Below are 24,415 nucleotides of genomic sequence, written 5' to 3' on the forward strand. Positions count from 1 at the left end.
TACGTGTTTTGCTGATTTAGCTCCCCTCAAAACAACGCCCAGCTTTGCATCTGTCATGAGATGCAAAGTGGCCGTTCCGTGCCAAAATAACTAGAGAAATGTCGCTAACCGACATTTCTCCAATTATCAAGCTGCACGCGAACAAGTTAAGAAAAGTAGCGCTAACCACAGTTAAGGATACTTTCCTAACGCCTGCTTGTAACCTGATTCAGCCATGTAATCCAATGGGAGGTGGATTACATGGCTAAGATCACCCTGCCCTATCAGCAAGGTTTCGCTGGTTGGAGTGTGATTATCGCTGGATTTCCAGCAAAAATCACACTGTTTTCCAGCTAACGCATGGATTCCTATCGCTTGGGAGATAAGCATTGCTGATAGCACGATATATCCTCGATGTAATCCAGCGTTAGCCTGCGATAATTATCCTTGCGCTAAAAGCGCTGAGCGATAATTATCGCAGCACCTTGCTAATATGCCCCAGAATTCTTAACCATCCTCTTATGGATACATTCAATTACAAATAGATTTACTTTGACTAAATGTTCGGTTTTATATTTCGAGGTATAATTACTGGTCTTCATTAGGTGGCCGACAGTTCGACACCCTGAATTCTCACCCCTCGGTACGACAAAGAAAGGCCCATCTGAGGACCTATGCCTCTGTGGATGAAGTATAGAATCTGAGTGAAGTGACTAAGGTTGTAAAATAACTGTATGGGCCCAGTGCTAGAAATACAGAAAAGCGCTTCCGCTGGAACACCATGGGAGAGATGTCCGGTGAAATGCCTAGCATGGCAGCCTTATCCCATTGGGTCTTGTGGTGGAGCACAGCTTAGCACTACAGTGCTGAGCGAATGGCCCACAGCCAGGACCTGTTTTTCAGAAAATGTGTGCCAGAGTACAAGAGGCTGCAACCCAACCACTATCCACTGTTGTGATGCCAACTATTGTGATGCTTCAGTGTCACATTATTGCCTCTGCTCCATGGCAAACAACAGCACAGCGTGGCAGCCAGCTAGAGTGTAGGGCCTAAAGCTGCGTTTTTTTAGGTGGTTGTGGGTTAAATCTCAGTTTGACCACAGTTTGATGCTCTGAAGGCAGTCAGCTGGTTGTTGAGAACTTCCTCAACAGCCATTAACATAACCCTATAATTGTATGTGCTAAATACACAATGGGAAAGGAATCTGCCATTTTTTTGTTTCATTTTGTACTTAGTTCCAGACAACTCCCGCTCACCCCACCCCTCCTGCTACAGCAACCTCTGATGCCAGAAATGTAAATTGGGGAACGATGGGACAGAACAATGTTCCTCTGCAGATTAATAACAGGAACACAAACATGCAATATCCTGGGTCTTCCGCGCCGTCCTGTTTGCGGCTCGGGCCCAATACATGAAAGCACTCGGTGGAAGCGAGGGAGCTTGCAGTCTTTCTAAAGTCTTTAGGGGGCCCGACAGGCTGCCAAAGAATGCATCTGTGAAACCACTTATTTCCGTCGGCTTGCTTCGCGGAGATCCATTACCAGGCGGAACACGGAGTTTTTGCTCCCAACAGAAACAAATGCACGTCCTTCCAAGAAACACTTCCACGTCTGTGGTTCCGAGGTATGTCATTGTTTGCTCTCGGTTACAAATGGCTCTGCAAAAACATCCGCCCTGCTGGAGCGCGCTTCCTGCCGTGCCAGTCAAAGGCGGGCAGGTGCAGCTGCCTTCTCCCCGAGGGCACTGACCCGCGGCAGGGGCGCGGCGGGCGCGGAGCCGGGAACCAGCACCCCAACAAGAGAAAGGTCACGCTCGACAATACCCCCGGAAAGGCAGAAGCCGCGAGCTCTCGGCGACAAGCAGAACATTTCTCACGCTGCGTCCAATAATGCGCCCCTTGACAAAAGGTCACCGAATCATTGATTTTCTTTGGCATTTGCTAATCCTTTAGATGGGTCCTATTTCGGAACGCGAATTTTACTTTCAGTGCCTGTATAAGATCAGTTGTACATATCGTGCCCAGCCATACTGTCAAAAAGCTTGACAGAACAAATAGCCCCAGTCTTGGTTGCCATTGCCTGCAGTTAGGATAGGAGGATTAAAGGCAGAGTCTTACCAACGGAATTTCAAACTGTGACTCGCTCGTCGCAGCAATTGCATTACCCCACTGCGCTGGCTCCCGGTTCTGCTGTGATCTTACTGTGCGGGGATGCCACCCAAGCATGATTTCTCAAATGACAAGTAGTCGCTTTCAGAATAAAATGCAAGGCTGTTTGTCACAGTTTGATGCCGTGTAAAGCCCCAGGTGTTAACAAGTATGTTGAAATAGTTTTTTAATGCTGTACAAAAATACGGTGTTAAAAATAAAAATGATTAATGTATACATTAAATGATCTACTATTTTATTAATGCATTTTCTTTTATTGAATAGTGCTTGGCGACTGTTACGCATACAGTCTTTTTGGCAATTAATCTCTTCACCTTAACACTATGCCACAGCCTGATTTGGGCAGCTGACGATTTCTACAACTTGGCAGTTTAAGGATTATTTTACTGAATATTTAAAGACCTTTGTTTTAGTCCTTTGCTGGATCCTGGTTAAGGCAGAGAGGACCAAGTATACAAAGCCATTTTGTGACCGAAAACCAATGAAAAGTTAAGGACTCTACAATGAAGATAGAAGCAGATTTTGCAAAAGGGAATATGTCCCTGATGGACGGTTTCCCTTTATGGTCAGGTGACCTCAGGATGCAGTGATTCAGAGACCTCACTCACTGTCTGCTCCCCCCACAGTGTTTACCATGTTTTGGTTTGTTTTGCTGCAGCAGCAGCATCGGTTCCTTTAAGGAACACAAACTGTTTTAACAAAAAAAAATCCGGTTTGGCAATGAAATCACAGGAATGGTGGTCTTCTGGTCCTTGCAGGTCACCATCCATGTGGTTGTTATCAATCATAGAGAGTCTCAAATAGCGATCTGTTTAATTATTATTCATTAGACAAGTCGTCCTGCAACCCCTTGCATCTGGATCATTTTCAATGCAACCTGTTAGTACAAAGGGTGCATAGCAAAATTAAAGGCAGCCTGCAAAAAGTCAGCACGCAATTTGTGACCAGTTTTTGTCACTAGTCTTTTTTTACATCCGCCCAGATTGTACTCCTTGAGGTATTTATTTTGCTTTGTTACTATTGTGGTATATTGTAGCATGTCGGCGCATAGATGGATGCTCCCTTCTTTGCCCCCTGAAAGGATGCACTATGAAAGTTCTCATTCTTACACCATAATTAGAGAACTTAGGCATCCTCCAACAACAGTTGTTTCTGGGGAATGTATAAGGTTAAGCCTGCAGTTGGCCTATGCAAGGCATATTCACAAGTAAGGGCCCACCCCTTCTGCACTCGTTTGAGGTAGATTTTGATCACAGAACAATGTATGTGTATATTCTACATCTGTACATAGGATAGCCCATGGCTTCGATTGCTACCACCTGATTTGGTCCAGAATTACTAGCCAAGTCTCGTAGCCTGAATCACAACTTTGCTTTGATTGATGGAAAGACTTTCACTGGTAACACAAATCATGTGATTCCCCAATGAGACCTCCACATATGCGTTTACTTATCAGAACAGTCATCTTATGGGTCAAACATGCATTCCAATCTGCATTAAACTGCATTTTCCAAGCCTACAGCAAACATGCACAAAAGTGAATTTGCTACTGGTTTAGGGAAAACGACCACAGACTCTGTTAGAGACAAATCTGTAGCACTCAACTTATGTCCAACTTAAAATGTACAGCTTCATGTGCAATAATTCATACATGCCTTGTGGCAACACTTTCAATCAAGCTCATACCGCCTTGCTGTAGGCAGATCCTTAATCCGGCCCGGAATTCACATTCTCCCTAAAATGCTGTGTGACCATCGCTTCAATAGTGCTGGTGGTTAGAGGTGGGTGACAGCATACCCTTTTGGGGCCCGGGAGGTATTTTTAGGTCTGGCCTACAGGCAGCTTTAGCTGTTTGTTGTTGAAAGACGCATCGTGAATACCAATACTTGCAGTGGGATTCGGGTCTGCAGATTGTTTATCATTAGTTGGAGTTCTTTTCAATAATATTTGCTTCCTTCCTATTCAAATGCTTCAACACCCTCTGCATACTTCGCAAGACCTTTAAATGGATCCCCCCCGAATCCAGGAAGACCGTCACCCTTGCACTCATCACCTACAGGCTGGACTACCGGAATGCCCTCTATGCGGGAATCAACAAATCTCTCCTCCACAAACTCCAGACCGTCCAGAACGCTGCAGCCAGACTTGTCCTCAGTATCCCACGACAAGGCCACATCACCCAGAACAAACAAGGCCTCCACTGGCTCCCCGTCGAAAAAAAAAGTGACTTTCAAGCTGCTCACACACACCTACAAAGCCCTCCACAACACCCGTCCCCAATACCTCAACAAAAGAATCTCCTTCTACGCTTCAAAGAGAAACCTCCGCTCTGCTGACCAGGCCTTGGCCGAAATCACCCGCTTCCACAAAGCCAGAACAGGAGGCAGATCCTTCTCCTACATTGCAGTCAAGACATGGAACAAACTCCCCCTCAGTATCAGACGAAGCCCCACACTGAAAGCATTCAGGAAGAGACTCAAGACCTGGCTTTTCGAATGACCGGGGCTGCCCAAATGCCCCCAAGCGCTTTGAGACCCTCATGGGTGAGGAGTGCACTCTATAAATCCCTGATTGATTGATTGATTGATAGGCCAACAGAGTGTGTGTTTGAGTGTTATCAAGAGGTCCTGCCATTGGTTTGGCTGTCTGCAACTTTTATGGGTAATGAAACGAGCAGTGCTGCCTTCTTTAATATACACAGTATCCCTGATATCAGATTGGTTTGGCTTCATCTCTGAGAGCTACTTTGAGGGTGATGGTGCGCTACCAGTAGCTCCCGAGCTACTGGTTGGAGATGCCTGTCCTAATACATTCCCAGCTTTACAAAATTTTATAAAGCTAGGAATGCATAAGAATCCTAGGCCTGTGGCGCAGTGAGAAGAAGTACTTTTATTTCTACTCATGTTTTCCTCTTTCTATGCGTTCTGCATCTGGCAGCACGCATATAAAGAGAAAAATGCCATAAATTATTGTTTTTGTGCAGGAAGGTGTGCCTTCCTGCACAAAACAATCCTCCCTGCAACGCAGGCACCCTTGCAACATGGCACAAGGGTACCTGCACTGGCGCATGGCAGCCAATTGTGCCCCAGCGCAGGGGAAAGCACACGGATGAGTTTTATCATTATTAATATGATGCATCCCTATGCTTTTAAAATGACGCCGCTTGGAGCAGGAAAATGGCATGCAGGGCTGTTCTGTGTCATATTTTAACAAATGAGGCCCCCAATTCTTCACCTCTCTGCACAGTGCTCAATGTGATGGTCACTTATGTGCTAATTGTAATTGTGGAAAAGTGTGGGATATGCAGATAGAGGACTTGTGAAAGATGTGGGGAGAAAAAGGGCATAAGTGGCTAACAGACAGGTTGTGCAAGAAAGTGGTGTGAAGGGGTGAACGGAAGTGTCCGAGACACTCTAATAGCCACTATCCCCAACACAGACTTTAGTAACATTTAGTTCAGTCTTATCTTTTCCTGATTGAAATCTTTTGTAATTGTTATTATTAACAACAACATCCTTGTTTTTCATTTCATTTATCTAATACATCTAACAAGCATTGACAAAGCCAATAGGTCTGGCTTGGTTTAGATATATACTTTGGGTGTTGTCTTTTGTCTGGCTAGAATATCAGAAAACTCAGAGCCCCCAAATACTGGCTAGGTGGGCACACTGTTGTACAGCACATGTTTTTAGTTTACATGTTTTAAGCCAGGCCCTTAATTACATAAGCTGCGCCCCCTCGAAAAGTTTCCCAGGTAAGCTTCGTTGGCCAGTTACCTTTTAGAGACTCCCACCTTTTTGATCCCACTTAGAGCACTGCCTGATCCACTACAGGAAGCGCCAGTGGGAATCCTCAACACCCATTGGCACAAATTAAATTACTGCGTGTATAGTAAATGGGTCACGCATGTGGGAGGATATGCAATTTTACTGGAGAAGAGATCATGTTTACTCATGCAACCATACCGGCTATTAGCTACACATTGTTGCGGATTGCATTACTTTCCTGGTGTTGATTTTTCCCCAAGGTCTCCAATGTGCTGTCCTAGGTGTCTTCAAACCAAGTCTGGAACATTAGAGCTGCCCGCTTCACTGCGGCAGCATGAGTTGTTTCTGGGTCTCAAGTCCACTACCTGTAGCTAGCTCTGCTTTGCGGTTCTGCATTAGATGTTCAGTTGTGCTTTACTTCGTATTATGCCAGCACTTTCTAATTTCTCCACAGTCCTCATTGTGGGTGCAGCGGCATTGATTTGTCCCCTATGTCATTCCTCAGGGCTGGTTGTTCGACAGGAGGCTGTTTAGAGTAAACACAGTTTAACTAGGTGTTACCCCTTGAGCGCTCGTGACGGAACCACTCCGTCACGAGCCACGGACGCGCTGTGCTGGTGACGGAGTGGTTCCGTCACGGCGCGCGCGCCCCGCCCACGCTGCCGCGATTCTGCACCTGCGCGGCGGTTTTATTGAGCGGGCCGTGACGGAACTACTCCGTCACAAGCACAGCACGCTCGTGACGGAGTGGTTCCGTCACGAGCATGGCGGCGCCGCGCGACCCCCTCCCCCCCAGCGCCGCGGCGGAATTACCGCCGCAGCCAAGGGGTTAATGAGGATTTCTATCTCTACCTCTGTGAATTTAATCTTTCTCTTCCTCCATTCAGTACTCTTAAGTTTCAGGGTCATGGGGATCTTCTGCTTCTGAATCAACCATTTTTGGGTTGTTCAGATGATTTCTTCAAACGCAACCAAACATCTGGCTATTTTGCAATTTTTATGGCACATAGCAATGCTGTTAATCATCATCTATCATTTGTACAACGCTAAAGGCGCTATACAATTTTTTTAAGGTTTGTGTTGATCTTATCAGCACCATGCACCACGAAGGTGCAACAAATTCTACTTCTTGCAACATGTCCGTTTTTCGTGTAGCACTGCACAAAGTATAATGCATTTTGGCTCTTATTCAATGTTTTAAGTTTTTCTAAAAGGACCTTCATTAGGCATTTGTAATTTGGCGCTGGAAAGCTTCACACTTGCTAGGAACATTTTGAAACCCAGGAGACAGCGGCTCACACTGGAACCAGCGGTTATTACTGCCAGCCACCCCTCATTACATGCTTTGTACCTTCTTCCCCCGCTCCAGAATTTCAATCCACAGGCCCCAGTGTCAAACCAGCAGACTTATTTCTTACCAGACTCTCACTCCTGAAAGCAGAGAACAGAACAAACCTCAGCAACCAGCAGCAAACTGGAGGCTCGTGCTGCTGACAGGCAGACAAAACACAGGGTTTGAATGAACTACTCATTCTCCATGGTAGTATCAACCAGTCTGAGCGGGGCACCCCTCCCCGGAAACACAGCACGGAACATCCTCTGGGCAGGCGTGGCCGAAAGCTATATAATAAACCGGGGTAGACCGCACAGGGTCTTCTGCCCATACCACATAGCCCAGTGTTTGTGTGTTCTCATTAGTCATTGGGGCCCTAGGCTAGGCTGAACCTCGTGGGAGTCCCTCTTATGACACATGGGGTCCCCCATTACACTGGTGAGGTGGGTGCCTACCCACTAGTGCTGCCCTGTACTGCCGACGTCGGTTGGCACCCTACCCGATCCTCATGACAAGCTGCCTGGGTGTTGGTGTGGTCTTGCCCTGCCAGCCCGGCCCCTGCAGACACCTGACTAGGCGACCAGACGCCTCAACTGCTAGCCCCACACCCAGACACCATGCTGGATTTGCTGCTCTGCCTCTCTACACTACTTGCAGATTGGCTGCCGGCTCAGACCTGTGCAAAAAGCACAATTGATGGACAGAATGCAGAACAATGTAATACATTCACCCTAGTACAGAGATCTGGGCCTAAATCCATTGTTTATTTGCTCACCATGCCATTCCAGTTTGGACCCAGCCATATGCAAATCAGTCTTGACCCTGCGCCCAATGGGAACAGTCCAGCTCGAACTGCCAAGCCAGGTCCTCCCTGGACTGGAAACAAGCATCCTAGGATCGGTTTCGGCCTTTCAGCCCTCATCAGCCAGGATAGCTTGACTCCAGTGGCATGGAGAGCACGGGACTCACGTCTGAGCATACCCGTCCCACTCGGGGTGACAAATGCAAGAAGAACAACTGATGGACAGAATGCAGAACAATGTTATACATTCACCCCAGTACAGAGATCCGGGCCTAAATTCATCATTTTTTTGCTCGCCATTCCAGTTTGGACCCAGCCATATGCAAATTAGTCTTGACCCAGCGCCCAATGGGAACAGTTCAGCCCGAACTGCCAAGCCAGGTCCTCCCTGGACTGGAAACAAGCATCCTAGGACCGGTTTCATCAATTGTGTGTCTTTTGCTTTCTCACCCTAAGTGGGCCAGGTATGCCCAGACGTGGGTCCTGGGTTCGCTGTGCCACTGGAATCAAGCTATCCTGGCTGAAAGAGGGGTGAAACCCCAAAACCGGTCCTAGGATGCTTGTTTCCGGTCCAGGGAGGACCTGGCTTGGCAGTTTGGGCTGGAATGTTCCCATGAGGCACAGGGTCAAGACTGATTTGCATATGGCCAGGTCTAAACTGGCCTGGCATGGTGAGCAACAGAATGATGGAATTAACCCAGATCTCTTGACTGGGGGTGAATGTTTTGATTTGTTTTGCATTCCGTCCATCAATTGTGTGTCTTTTGCTGGCTCTGACCTCCAGCAGCTACGCCTGCCGCCCCCATGAGGCGCAGGTGTGCTTGCTAGGGGTCGCTCTTAGGCCTTACCCAGCAGCCGCATTCCCCGATGAGGCCCTGTGGCCACTTGGAGGTCTGCCCACGGCTCACCATCCTAGCGCACTTGCTCCTGCCCGCAAGGCTTCCATGCTTCACTCCCAGCACCTCAACCGGCCTCCTACACCGCAGAACAGCATTGCTGCGAGCCTTTGCCGCTTGCTGGAGCCATGCACTGCCCTGTGAGGCCTGCCACGTGCCCAGATTCAGACTCTGTTGACCGCTTGAGGGCGAATGGACAACAAAAGAAAATAAACAATAAACAAAAAAAGGAAAAAACTCCAGATCCGGAGCCCCCTTGGGATATGAAAACTCAGACATATCCTTCTTTCCGGACTTTACCCAGCGTGTTCAATGGCAAGAAGTTCTTTTAAGAATCGTGGCTGTCTGGTGAGTGAACTTACATGGACTTTTGTTATTGGATTTTGATGGGTGTACATTAGCTGTGTTGGGCTGGGAAGGAGCGAATGTTGTCTCCTTCCCTCAAAAAGGTTTCTATTCTCTTTTGAACTTTACTAGGGCGACGGGCACTCTGCAAGTTTTTCATGGGCAGTTTTGAGCCCAGAGAGCAGGACAACGGGGTGGGGGGCTGTTGGGAGGGACTGATGTATAATCTATTTGTTGTTTCTTTGTATTATCTCAACGGTACGATGTGTGCACGTTTCCCCGTTAGTGGGGACCTACCTGAATATTAATGGGAGTACAGTGTAACAGGGAAATCCAAATCTTAAGTTAGAATGTTAACGGATTGGGGGACAAGATTAAGAGAAGTGTTGTATTGCAATATATTAAGAGACACTTGCCGGACATTGTGTTACTTCAGGAAACACACCTCATTAGCAACACATGCAGAGCAATGCACAGATGGGGGTATTCGATGGTTGTACATGCAGACTTTACCACTAGTTCCAGGGGTGTTGGAATTATGCAAAAAAAGTTGTTCCCACTCTCCCTCCCCTTCACATACATAGACGACCGGGGCAGATATGTTGGAATCACGGGCTCTTGGAAGGGCTGGTCTGTCACCTTTATGTCCATATACGCACCCCCGGGGATGCAGAGCATTATATTTACAGACTTAAGTGCTGTACTCTTGACATTACCTGACGGACACCTAGTACTCGGAGGCGACTCTAATTCAATAGTGTCGGGCGCTCTAGATAGACACCCCCCCACGCACAACTCCCCAAGCCGCACACGTGTTTTCCAACTTCTTAGAAGCGATGGGTCTCATGGATAGCTGGAGGACGTACAATCCCGATAAGATACAGCACACCTTCCACTCTTGAGCACATAACAGCCTATCCCGCCTTGATTACATACTGATCCCGGCTCCACAAATTACTGATATTCATGAAATCCGCCACCAGGCATGGGGCATTTCCGATCACTCCCCTCTGTGGGTTCATATTGCTCTAGATCATACACAGGTGGGACGGATTTCCCCAATAAACCCCAGGCACCTCAAAAACCCCAACATACGAAAAGGGCTCATCAAAACCATTGATGCATAATTTTTGGAGAATGAACACACAGTTGAGTCCCCCCAAATATTGTGGGAAGCTTTCAAGGCGGTGGTCTGTGGGCAGGCCCTTTCCTTGGTAGTGGGCTCCAAAAAGGATAGGGTGAAATAAATCTCCGACATAGAACAGGGGCTTTACCGTCTGGATCGGGAAGTTGCTTTAAACGCCACGCCTGAAGCCTTTCACTCCCTCCGGCTGCGCCAGGATGAATACCGGGCGTTGGTCACTGACCGTGCCAAAGTGATGGGACAGGAAAGGCTGGGACGGATATATGACTGGGGTGACAAGGCTGGTAAATTGCTCGCATGGTTGGACAAGAGGGAGCAAGCCAGCAGACTTGTGCTGGAACTTAAAAGTACTGATGGATCCCATGTGACAGAACCTCAGGACATAGTTAACCACTTGGCAGTCCACTTCCAAACTGTATATAGCTTGGTGGCACCATACCCTGAATTAAACTTTACCGATCTTATTAAAGACATCTCTCTCCCGAAGTTATCAGACTTCGATCACACATTCATGGACAGCGCACTGACTGCGGACGAAATTGCAACAGCAATAAGAACATTACTCTCCGGGGAAGCTTTAGGCCCAAATGGCATCCTAATCGAGCTTTACAAACTTCGACCGGATAAATTGGCCCCCTATCTTAAATCCATGTTTGAGGACAGCCTTAAACAGGGCACATTGCCATATGACCAGAGGATTGCCACTATAGTCACAATCCATAAAGAAGGGAAACCCAAAACGGAGTGCACCTCCTACCGACCTATTTCACTGCTGAATGCGGAACCCAAAATTCTAGCTAAAGTACTAGCCACTAGACTGACCAATGTGATAGGCGACTTAGTCCACCCAGATCAATCAGGGTTCATGCCTAAAAGGAACACTGCTCTTAACCTGCGTAGATTGCATGGAGTCTCGGGCACAGTTCCGACAATACGTGAAGATGCCATCATAGTCTCCTTAGACGCCACAATGACTTTTGATACACTGGAATGGCCTTATCTTTTTGCAGTGCTTGTAAAACTAGGATTTGGGCCAAATTTCTGTCGCTGGGTACGACTGTTGTACAGTAACCTCTCAAATAGTGGTGAATACCAGGAAGTCAGAGCCCTTCATACTCAGCCGAGGGACCCGTCAGGGATGTCCCCTTTCTCCCTTACTGTTTGCTTTGGCCCTTGAGCCACTAGCAGCATGGATCCATAAAGATGTAATGATCCGTGGCATGCATTGGTCGGCCGAGTGGGAGGACCGGATATCCCTTTATGCGGATGACACACTTCTCTATCTCACGTCTCCTAAGAGATCCCTAATAAATGCTTTTGACATTTTGGATATATTCGGAAGGTATTCTGGGTTTCGCGTTTATTGGCAAAAATCACTCCTATATGTCCTTTGGGGGACCTCTGCCCCAAAATTGTCCGATTCGAGTTGTCACTGAAGGCTTCAAATACTTAGGCATCTTTATTTCCCTAGACCCATCAATACGATACACCCGCAATCTGCTCCCCCCACTGCAGCGGCTCAAGAGCTACATAATGCATTGGATGTCACTCCCGCTCTCGCAATTGGGCAAAGCTGCATTATTTAAAATGATGTCTTTGCCCCGTTTCCTGTACGCACTTCAGAATTCAGCCGAACTCATCCCAAACTCGTACTTTAAAGATCTCGAAGGGCTCCTGAGTGACCTCCTATAGAGCGGGAGACCACGTATCGCTATGAAAAAGCTGCCGCTTAACTGGTATGATGGGAGGAATCGGCCTGCCGGACATTAAAAAATATTATTGGGCTGTGCATTTAACAGCTATCAACCATTGCACTTATGGCCACCCTGACAACCCGGGATTCATTATGGATCGCTGGCTGTTACCCAACGGGACCTTTACCAGGGTGCTATACAACACACCAAGCAAGTATCCACTCACCGGCCCCACTGACCACACAGTTAAAATCTGGCACACTGCCACCAAAGCACTTGGCTGGCACAACAAACTGACTCTGGCCGCACCTCTGTGGGACTCGCAAAAACTTGGATATATGGGGAACTCTAAGGGATTTGACAAGTGGAACTTAATAGGCATTTCGCATGTCACAGACCTTTGGCACGCTGGGTGTGTGAAACCCTGTGACGCTCTACAAACTCAGTATGCCCTTGCGGATTCTGAATATTATCGATACCTACAAATCAGACACTCGCTGCAAACAGCAATTCCCGCTGACTCGACTCCACCGGATACCTGCCCCCTGGAGGACAGACTGCTGGACGGTCATCTACCTGACAAGGCCATCTCCCTAACATATCGGAAATTCATTAACAATATTGACAACCACCTATTGAAACTTTGAGACAAATGGGCGGAGGACGGAATAGAACCAGATGACGAAACTTGACAGGAAGCGGTCTCCACTCCTAAAACGGTCACTATCCCAGCACGACTTAGACTGGTGCAATTAAAGGTTCTCCATAGAATATATATAACTGGTCCCCAACTAGTGCACATGGGTAGACTGACGACGGCTCTTGTAGGAGAGGATGCACACAAGTGGGTACGTTCATACACATCCTATGGCACTGTGAGCAAATTCGGGAATATTGGCGCAACATCCACACGGTCATGAGTGAAGTGTTGGGGGTGGAAATTAGACCGGAAGCGCCCAGGTGCCTCCTCAACATCTGGGAACCTTCTGACCTTAATAATTATGCTACAAAATGGGTCACGCTTGGCTACATGATCGCCAAGGGAAATATTTCACAGCTCTGGGGAGCCCCGCACCCGCCCACGGTCCTAGCTTGGGAGCGAGATCTTGACTGGTGTATGCTAAGAGAGAAAACAGTATACGTGGCATGGGGTTGCCCCTGCAAGTGGTCCAAGGTTTGGGCACCCTGGAATGCATACCGGGTGACATTTGTGCCCCCCTCCGTGATGCTAATGAGAATGATCCCCCAACCCCGTAGACTTCAATGAATATGCTACTGTATTGTATGTAACCTGATTCCACTGTAACCATTAATTGCTTCTGTGATTTTGTGCCATATGTCGAGTCTGTTTAATAAAATGATTTTTTTTTAAAAAGGAAAAAATTGTGGCAATAGCATGTGATTATAAGGACTGTATGGGTGTAGCCGATTGCACATTGGCAAGCCAACCTACCAAAAACTGACACAGTGATGCTTTAAACAAGATAGTGCACACCAAGCATGGTACACCACACCAGCCAAGTGGTGGTTTCAGGCGGGAGGAGCGCGCCAAGCCCCAACCTCAACAGACAGCGGACACAGGGAAATGACCCACCACAGACCCTACACCATCATAGTCCACCTGCTCTTCACCAGCTTTGGGCGACACAGTGAGCACGCCCGTTATTGCTGACAGCGCAAAAGCGATACCCCCACAAGGATAACCACCAAGACCCTATCCTCCACAACATGCCTTAGTATTTATTTTATTTATTTATTTATTTATAAAGTTGTATATAGCGCGAACAAGATCACGAAAGATATCAGAGCGCTTTACAACAGGATAGAAGGAGGGATATAAATGCAATAACGACATCAGATAAGACTACAAAACTGGAGTAGTCGCAACATTACAAGATAGATTAATCAAGGAGAGTAATACAATAAACAGGTATATAGCGGTCTACGCAGGGGGGCACACTATGCAGTAAAGAAGAGCCGAATTAAATGATGGTACAATGATTGTAGGATCAGTGACTTCGAGCAGGTGAACCTAGCCAAATTAAGGTAAGAATTTGTTCATTAGGAATCTTTTAGCTTCCAGTTTGAAAGCAGTCATGAGGAGATTCTACGAACCTCCGGTGGAAGAGAGTTCCATATATTTGAGGTAGCGTCGGAGAAGGCTCGGTGACAAGTTCTCTGTTTGCTAAAGATGAGGGGTTTCAAGAGGTAAGTGCTAGCGCTTCTGGAGGCTCTGCCACCACAGGATAGTTCAAGCTTTTGCGCTAGATACCTGGGAGTGCTGAAATGCAGGGCTTTGTGCGCCAGAACGGCAATCTATAACTGAATTCGAGCTTCGTAGAGCAACCATTTAAGAGATTCTAGGACTGAGGATATGTGGTCATTTCGTTTGGTACCTGTGACCAGTTTAGCCGCAGGGTGTATTTGGGAAGGCCGCAGAGCGTAGCGCTGGCGTAGTCTAACCTTGGCAATACAAGCGCTTGGACCTCCTGCTTGAAATCCTTTTGTGGGAGGAATGGTTTGATATTTCTAAGTGTCCTCATCAAGTGATTAGCTCCCTTACACAGATTGCTGATATGGTTTTTCATATTCAGGTGTTTGTCCAGGGTGATTCCGTGTGATTTGGCTGAGTCTGATGAGAGGGGGGCAGTTGAAAGCAGTGAGGTGATTTATCCAGAGATCTAGCTTGGGGATGTGGTTCGGGGGACAGATGAGAAGGAATTCAGTTTTGGAGGTGTTGAGCAGGAGATGGTTCTCAGTTAACCAATTTTGAGTGGATGTAAGGGTAGTGTTGAATGAGATGATGTTATCCGGGGATGAGATTATCAAATACAGTTGTGTGTAATCCCCATACATTTGGAAGAGAATGTTTTTGGAATTTAGTGAATTAGCTAATGGTTCCAAGAAAAGGTTGAAGAGGATAGGAGATAGGGTGGACCCTTTGGAGACATCCATGTGTCCTGGAGAGGGCTGGGAGAGGGAGTGGTTTGCCTTGACTCTTTGTGATCTATGGTGGAGGAAGGACGAGAACCATTGTAACACCCGACCCGAGAAACCCATCCTCTTCTTCAGAATGCATAGGAGGTTGTTGTGATTAGCCATGTTGAATGCGGAGGAAAGGTCAAGGAGAATCAGGAGGCAGGAATCATTTTTGTCAAGCATTTTTAAAATGTCATCCATAACGTGTGTGAGAGCTGATTCAGTACTGTGTCCCTTCCAGAAGCCTGATTGATGTTGGTCTAAGAGTTGGAAATTCTCTATATGAGCACAAAGTTGGGATTGTACTCATTTTTCTAGTAGTTTGGCTAGGGGGGATGTTGGAGATAGGGCAGAAATTATTGAGGTCAGCTTTCTCTGCATTAGCTTTGTTTAGTATAGGTGACACCTGAGCTGCTTTTAGGCAGTCTGGGATCATGCCTTGTGATAGAGAAGCGTCCACAATCCTTGTTCAGGTGGGGATGAGTACATTCTTGATTTCTTTAAAGATGGCCGGGGGCACCGGGTCACTGAAGTGGTTAGATGGGCTGATATTCTGAAGAATCTTGAAGATGCCCTTTTCATTGAATGGAGTTAAGGTGCCCCATGATGCATTGTTCTTAGTGTTCAGGCTGATAGGTTTTCGCTTTTCTAAGAGGTCAAGGGGTGGTGCGGACCCGGAGGATGGCAGTAGGGCCTTCTTGGAAGCGAGTTCAATGGTGATGAGTCTTTATTTCTCAGTGAAGAAAGCATCAAGTTCATCGCATGAGGGTGGGCTGCATCCAGAGTCAGAGTGGTTTGGACCTACCACTGATTGCTGTTTGACCAATTCGAAAAGTTTCTTGGGGCGGTTAGCAGCTTGATCAAGTTGGTATTCGAAATAGTCGGCCTTAGCGCTCTTGATTTGTTTGTTGTAGAAGCTCCTAACATCTCTAAGGAGTTTTAATTGTTTCAAGGAGGGTTTGGATCTCCAGGATCGTTCAACTGCCCTAAGATTGTGGTGTTCTGTGTTTAAATTGTCATTGAACCATGGTTTGGATATTTTTGTTGAAGCGGTTTTTTGTTAGAGTGGTGCAATGTCTTCCATGATGTTGGATATGGTGGAGTTGTAGGAATCGGTGAGTAACTGAAACTCAACCAAGTCAGCTTGGGAGGAGAGGGCAGATTTGAAGTGGGCTGCTAGTTCATCTGAGTTTATTGATCTGAGGAACCTTTTCCAGGCTGAGCCTTCATCCTCGACACCTCCCTGTTAATATAAAAGAGAATGCAGTAGTGGTCGGACCAATCGCAAGGGGTAATGATATCCAATCTGATGGTATGCTCTTTCGAGATAATGAGGTCTAGAGTTTCTCCTTTATTATGAGTTGGTTCGTCACAGTGCTGAATCAGATCTTGATCAATCAAGAATGCTTTAAGGCAAGTTACCGCGTGGTCCTTGGGGTTAGACCAGTGAAGGTTGAAATCACCAAGGAAGATTATGGGACATGGTTGAGTCGATATTGCCAGAGATGACTTCCTTTAGTTGCTCAATGAAGGGGAGATAGTCTCCCGGGGGGGTGATAAAACGTGTGAAGTTTGCAAACCTGCAGGTTATTACTTGAGATGCTGAGACAAAGGTATTCAAAGGAGGAAGGCGAAGAGGACTCCACAGGAGAAATCGAAAGTGTGTTCCTATGAATACAGGCAAGGCCACCACCCAGCTTCCGAGCTCTGTCTAGCCTAATTATTACGTGAGTAGGCGGTACTAGGAGGTCTAAGAAAGGAATGGAGGTGGGATTTAGCCAAGTTTCAGTGAGGATGATAATGTCTAAATCATTGTGTTGGATGAGGTTGAAGATATCGGAGGCGTGTTTTCTGGCTGACCTGCAATTTAGTACATATTGAAGTTGTAACGGATTAATGGGGGAAGGCATGGTTTGTGAGGTTGTCTTTATTGATTACTCTAAGGTTGTGAAGAGGTTCTCTGTTCGGGTTGGAATAGATGGTTAGTATTTGTCTCGGCGGGATCATGTTTGAGTTGTAGCTAGTAGAGTAAGAGTTGCCAAGGTCATTGAAATCATTGGACGCCAAGTAGGTCTCAAATCTTCTGGGGCGGGAGGCCGCGTTGGATAGGGGAATGGTTGTTGAGATGGAGGGGGAAAAACGGACCCATGCGATCTGTATCAATCGGGGAGGCTCTGGTCAGATTCACAGAGGTGAGGAAGGAGCTGATCACGGGGGAAAGATCATTTGAGAGGGCTTTCAGGTCATGTAGTTCAGTAGAGAGAAGGTGCAGCTGGAGAGATATATCATTAAGGTGCGCAACCAAGTCTGAAAGGAGTAAAGGGTGTGTTGGCATGGCGAGCGGAGAAGGGGGACCACAGTGTAAGCTTGTGGGGTCCAAGGTGATGGTGAGTAGTTCCTGGGGAGGGAGTTAATCATTTGGGACTAGTGGAGATCCATGGCCTTTGGATATCAAAGTTGGAACATTGATGAGGGTGATATGACCATTGGGCTGAGGGTCATGAACGGTCCAAACAGGAATGAGTGGTTTAGACCGATCATGGTCGGTGGAAGGTATTTGCCCAGACTCAAGCATAGTATGAGGCAAGGGGAGAGCTGAAGGCGATGATAGCAGGTCACAAGTGGATCTCTCCGATCGAGGAACGGATGGAATCGGACTGGCTAGTTGTGCGCCGAGTGAACCTGCGATGTCTCCTACCTTCTAAGTCGGGGGTCTAGAGTGCTCCAACCATTCAGTGAACTTGCCGACCCCACAAATGCCCCCCTTCGTTGGAAAACCTGGGATGGAAGGCAAAAAAACTACTTTATCACCACCCATGAAATAGACACAGACGTCAAACGCTCCCTTCTATTCCACTATGCAGGTGACTCATTTTTCAAACTTTTTGAACACCTTCCTAATACTGGGGCATTGAACGACTACAACGCTGCAGTGAGAGCACTCAATGCACAACCCTGAGCCTCAGTTAAATCCTGATTTCGAATGATTCAAACTCTGCCAAGCACACCAGCAAAAAGGCGAATCAATCAACATGTTTTATGCGCAGCTGCGCCAGCTAGTCAGCACCTGCACTGCAGATGACCCAGCAAAAGAAGTAAGGGCGTAGATCATTCAAGGATGCAGAGACAAAAAACTGAGCCAACCAAACATTGCGCTCGATGACCTACTCATCATGGCCAGATCCTATGACCTAGCCGCAGCCAGGGCCACGGACATCGCCGTCACCCAACCCCCAGAGAAACCTCCAACACTGAAGGGAGAGAGATGCAACGCTGTGTACACATAAAGCAAGACCAGCAAGGCGGGGATTAAAAACATCTCTCAAGCCACTGCTCACTTCAGGAAATGTGGGTGCGACGAACACCCCATGGATGACTGCCCCCACGTGCCCTAGCTGTTGGGTAGAAAATCACTTTGTGTTAGTATGCTGCAGAGTCACACGGGAAAGAGGCGCAAGAGGGTGACGGCCCCTGATTGAACAATACGCCAACTCTCCCTCGATGAAACTGAAGTGCACCACACCTGCACACACCACCCGAAGCACAAGCTTACAGACTCGTCACCAGATGACGAAGAGGAGATTTTTCTCATCTCTTTCACTAATGACCTCAAGAGACACAGATGGCCCCAGCCTTCCTGCTTGGTAGTGATAGAGATCGCAGGTCACCCAACCAATAATTACACCACTTTGGTTTTCGGGCCCATATACTTCACTTCACCATATACATTGATCAGATGACCTTACAATCTACTACCAATAACCATTAGTCCCTTCGATTTGTTTCTAGAGTACCCAACTTACCATCCACCGTTACGGGTACCTATGACCACGATGGGTCAGGGAGCTAGCTGTAAAAGGAAAGGCAGCAAAATACAAAACCTAATTTAAATAGCTTTGAGATTCATAAAATGACCACGGACAACTGGGAAGTTTTAAGAATTTTATCTAGAAATCAGTTTCGGAAATTATAGGGTTCACAGTAAAAAGGCAGTCAATAATCAAGATGACGAAAATCACATATCCATAAAGGAACAAAGTAAGGGTAAACATTTAGGTCTTCTAAATGATAGTGCAACAGGGAATATGCTATAAATGGAACTTAAGAATAGACATCTTTAAAAGGGAAAGTTTATGTAAGTATACATTTATACTACGGGAAACATATTTCATGAATATGAATGGGAAATTAGGAATCCTAAAACAACTAAATAAGAGTAAAAAGTGGAATACGCTATAACTCTAGAAATTTACTTCAGTCAGTTCTATAGGAGAAAAATTATAGACCACATCAGAAAATTGCAAACTGCAATGGAGAAAATGATTTCTAAAAGGTAGGGTAACATAGGAACACGCTATGAACTTAAATGCAAAATGACTTTAGGATATGCAATGGTTGCAGAAAGTATGGAAAATTATCATGTGCAAAGGTATGTCTTTATTGAAGCAAAGACAGAAAAATAGAAAGGTGCAGTTTAGAGTTTGCAGCAGTATACTTACCTAGACTGGTGTGAAAACCAACCCTGGCCACGGGTCAGTTAAGAGCAGGAAATACCCCCAGGAAGGACAGACATCAACGGGACAGCAGGTGCAGACTGGACACCCCAGGACAGGACAGGAAAACCAGATTAGGATCAGGACAGGACCACCAAGGCACGACCAGCACCCGCAGTTCGGAAGCAACGCCTGCGCTCCACCCTCTCTGCAGCTATCAGTCAGAACCCCGATTGGGTTAGCAAACTCCCCAGCAAAGTGCTCTGCCAGCACTTAAGGTTTAGTAAAACCTTAGAGTCTATGGTCAAATTCGGACAGAGTGCTCCGCAGCTCTCTGTATTCAGTCACCTATTGAGTGAGTTGGGTCAGTGACAGGTCAGCTATTCGGACAAGTCGGACAAATTCCCTAGGTGAACCTAGGCTAGATATACTCTTTTGGGTCAGTGTACCACCCCCCAATGTTGCAAAGTGTCAGAATCCCCAATTTCGATTGGTCCTAAGGTAGGATGGGTTAACACACCAATCAGAACAGACTTTTCTAAGGCCTAATTTGCATTCTAGGGTACCGCCTAGCAAGATTGGGGTTCCCATGAGAGAATATGCAGAATACAATAGGAACAATATCATTGTAACAGTTTTAGAACATTTAACTCCATCTTGCTGGGTTGCAGGTCAGTTTCTCATGAGCATCTCGACTGTGGCTGCCAGCTGGCTGAGTTCCACTGTTCAAGGCTACTTCACTCGGGCGTTTGCGCTCATGCGCAGAAAGGACCTTCAAGATGGCTCTCGACCCATTCGGACCCCCCGTGTCCCATGATACATGAAAAGTAAGCGAAAACAAATTAAAACATAGAAATAAATGAATGTATTACATATCATGATTTCGTACTTCAGGATTATTATTATAAAAATATACTATGCTATTAAGGGTAAGTGCTACACATAACAACACGATGAGCAACAGCACGAGCTTCACCTTGTTATCACATTAAGCGGCCATCTTATAGCCATTACGCATGCGCACCCTTTCCCTCCAGAACTACATCTACGTAGAGTCACGTGAGTGTGACTAACGCATGCGCAGAAGCGAAAATTCAAGCAGCGGCCATTTTAGGTACAAGGGTTATTTGTATTAGTAGAACACATAGGCAAGCTTCACTAATACATACGCATATCAAAAATAAAGGAGATTAGTAAAACGTACAATTTGGATTACGGGATTATAACAGATTTCGAGGCTCTTGACTCGAGCAAGTCGCGATGCAAAATCTTGCTCTATCAATCCCCTCTTTGATGATATTTACTATCATCACAAAATAACGGAACCAGATGCCAACTTTCTTTCACACTTTGTACAACTCTATTTCTTCCAACAGGCGATTCAGTTTATCCTTCTCATTTTTGGTAGGGTGAGAATTTTTCACCCTTTTGTAAATCTGATTATTCATTTCTTCCAATTCCAGCTCATCCACACTCCGTTTCACACCTCTCGCATTCACCTGGTACTTCTTGTTGTGTTTGCGATATTTGCAACAGACGAATATGAGAAATAGGATAAACCCTATCACTCCAATTGGCATCAGTACCTTAAACAGTAAGCTTTTACCTAAGCTAGCAAACCAATGACCTACATTGGAGAGACCATCAACCAGTCTCTTCCAGGCACTGTCAACCTCGAGTGGTTTGAGTTCCTTTTCCAAATTAGTAATGTTTTTCACATATCTTTTGAGCTGCACACTTTTGTCCGGAATGTAAGTGCAACATTGTTGCGCCTTCAACATCCGGCAGACTCCGCCCTCTTTTGCTAATAAGGTGTCAAGCGCAAGTCTGTTCTGCAAAACCATTGATCTGATCGCAACCATTTCGGTATTGACCAGCAGAAATCCATGAGCCGTGTCAGTAGACAACACATCCACTATTGTGGATAATTAGCAAATTCTGTGAGTGTTCAGAACCACTCCCACTCCAGGTATCAGTGCACTAAAAATACTACCCATTATTTCCCCTACGCTTTCTCTTTTACTACGCACTAAGCCATTAGTGTTTTCATTGCTTCCAGCAATTTCATTCACATGGTATATTTTCGGGAAGACAATGCCAAAGTAGCAGCTTCCATACCAGTGATCCGGCAATTTGAAATAAGCCTTGTTTCCACATATATAATAAATTCCGGGAAACACAGGTTCTGACCCATTTTTGAAACCCCAACCTCCAATTACCTTGTAATTGTGTTCACATTGACTGGAACCAATGAAAATGTTATTATAATAACTAGTCTTCTCTCGATGAAGACAGAGTTTCCCTTTCCTTTCGAAATCCAGCAACAAAGCAGGCCCTGCCCCGCCATTTGAGGTGCTTTCCATGTCCTCAGCCCATTTTGGGGTTTTCTGTCTTTTGTCATTTGCCTTTCTTTGGAAACTCTCCCTTCTTTTCTCTGCCATGTTCAAAAATATTTTCTCTTGTTCATGTAATGAACAAGTCAAGTTGTCCCTGTGTGCGTCATTTAGGTCTATGGTACCTATAGTCAGAAAGTATTCTCCCATATAACGTGTAACGTCACTTTTAGTATGTACAGGATTCAGATTTCCACGTATAGGAAGTTCAGAAAATATCACGTCTGAGTTAGAGTAATAGTACTGTAATGGTCCTTTTTTGTAAAATAAGCTTGCTAAAATACTACAGGAAATTCCGTAAGTCAAAGGTAGGTGGTGATAAGTCATGCCTTCAGCTACAGAAGTAGGTAACTTCATGCAGACATAGCAATCTTCTATTTCCATAGTTTCTACATAATGTACTAACAGGTTTGCGAAAACATTTAAATGAGTCTGGTTCTTAACTCCATGATAATGTAGTCCTTCCTCATCTGATGCTTCTAAGTCTCGTTTTGTTTGTCTGAGTGCCTTTTCACGTCTTTCTACACTTTGTGTTGTCAGTTCTTCAGTGTCGGTAGTCTGAGTAGGGTCAATATTAGTACTTTTGCTTACCATAAAAGGAATGAAAACTGTTAGGCCTATCCAAACTAATATAACTATACTACATATACATACTTTGCAGCATGTTTTGCAACAACTGCGGCTAGGTCTACCACTCACGTTTGAATCAGACATTTTGGCTCAGAAGAAGTTTCAACCCCTCTTTGTGGCCTTCCCCAGGAATCTTTATGCTGAGCAATTTCACGGCGGTTCGTCCTCTTCCTCTGCAGAGTAATCAGAAATCGGTTCCCCGTCGCTTTCGTCAGTAATATCAAGATCCTCAAGATTTTCCAAAATCAAGTAAGTCCACTCAGGATCTTAATATTTTTCGTTCAGTCTCTTTATTCGATTACTCCTTCGTTCGGAGCTTTCTCCAGCTTGTTCCGCTATTCGTATGCTTTTTCTTCGGTCAGCAAGTTTCTCTTCTACTGTTTTTATTCTCAGCCTTAGTCTCTTTATATATCTTGGTTCGACATTTTTCTTTTTCTTAAGTCTTTTGGCTGGCACTGTGATTTGGCTTTCTTCTAATGCTCTTTTGTTTTCACTTGTTTGTGGCACTTCTGTTTCTGCTTCTTCCCTTCCTGTCTGACTAGTCCCAGGTCTTGTATCTATTTCTTCTGCCTGGTTACTAAGCTGGCCTGGTTCAGGTGATTTTTGTGTTTGGCTTTTGAATGTCTCTGTTTCTGTGTCCTGAACACGTTCTTCTAACTCTATCTGATCCTGTTCAAGCACTTCGATCCCTTGATTTTCTTCTGCTCGAACTTTTACACTAGTTCTAGTCTGTCCCTTTTCGATTTCAGGAGTTAGTGGAGGTGTGTCAATCACCTGTTCTGTCCCTGTCTGACCTTCTTCTTCGTCCTCAGACTTGATGTGAATCTCAATAATCTGAGGGTCTTCGCCTGTGCCTGTCTCGATCTCTCTATCCCACTCTCTATCTTCGTAGATTCGCTCTCTTGTTCTGATTGGGTCTTCAATGAGATCGATTATGGGTATCCAATCATCTTGGCTGGTGCTCGGCTGTTCGTCATCAGCTACTTCAGGACCGACATCTGCAGGACCCTCCACTGGACTGGTGCTCGGCTGTTCGTCATCAGCTACTTCAGGGCCGACATCCGCAGACCCCTCAGTTGGACAACCTTCAGCTCCAGGCTCTTTGTCTGGAATTACCTTTTGTGTATGGCTAGCATGGATCCACTTGGGAACGCCTGCACACTTCACCGCTGTCGTGGTCACCAGTATTACTTGGCGTTTTTCTCCCCACCTCGGTGCAAGGCAACTCGAACGAGTGTGCTTCTTTATTCTAACCCAGTCACCAGGAACCAATTTGTGAACTGGAGTTGTCGGGTTGGCGACGGCGTCTTCCCCAATCTGGCGAGAGATAGAACGCACTTGGTCACCCAGTTGCCTGCAGTACTCAAGTACCAAATCATCAGTAATGCTTAACAGTTTGTTTCCTGGTACCCATGCTTGTCTCATCACTCTTCCCATTAAAATTTCATGGGGGCTCAGGCCTGTTCTCCGGTCTGGAATACTTCTGAGTCCCATCAGAACAAGAGGCAAGGCAGTAATCCAATTCATTCCAGTTGAGTCACACATTTTTGCCAGCCTCGATTTTATAGTGCCATTTATTTGCTCTACCACTCCAGAAGCCTCTGGACGATATGCACAGTGCAGCTTTTGTGTGATTCCGAATGCTTTACAAAGCTGATCGATTACTTCATTCTGAAAATGTTTGCCTCTATCTGATTCAATAGTGACTGGAACCCCAAACCTAGGTATCAATTCTCGCAGTAACAATTTGGCTACTGTTAAGGCATCACTCTGGGGAACAGGGTAAGCTTCCA

Source organism: Lissotriton helveticus, chromosome 2_1 (assembly GCF_964261635.1).
Source record: "Lissotriton helveticus chromosome 2_1, aLisHel1.1, whole genome shotgun sequence".
Taxonomy (NCBI): domain Eukaryota; kingdom Metazoa; phylum Chordata; class Amphibia; order Caudata; family Salamandridae; genus Lissotriton; species Lissotriton helveticus.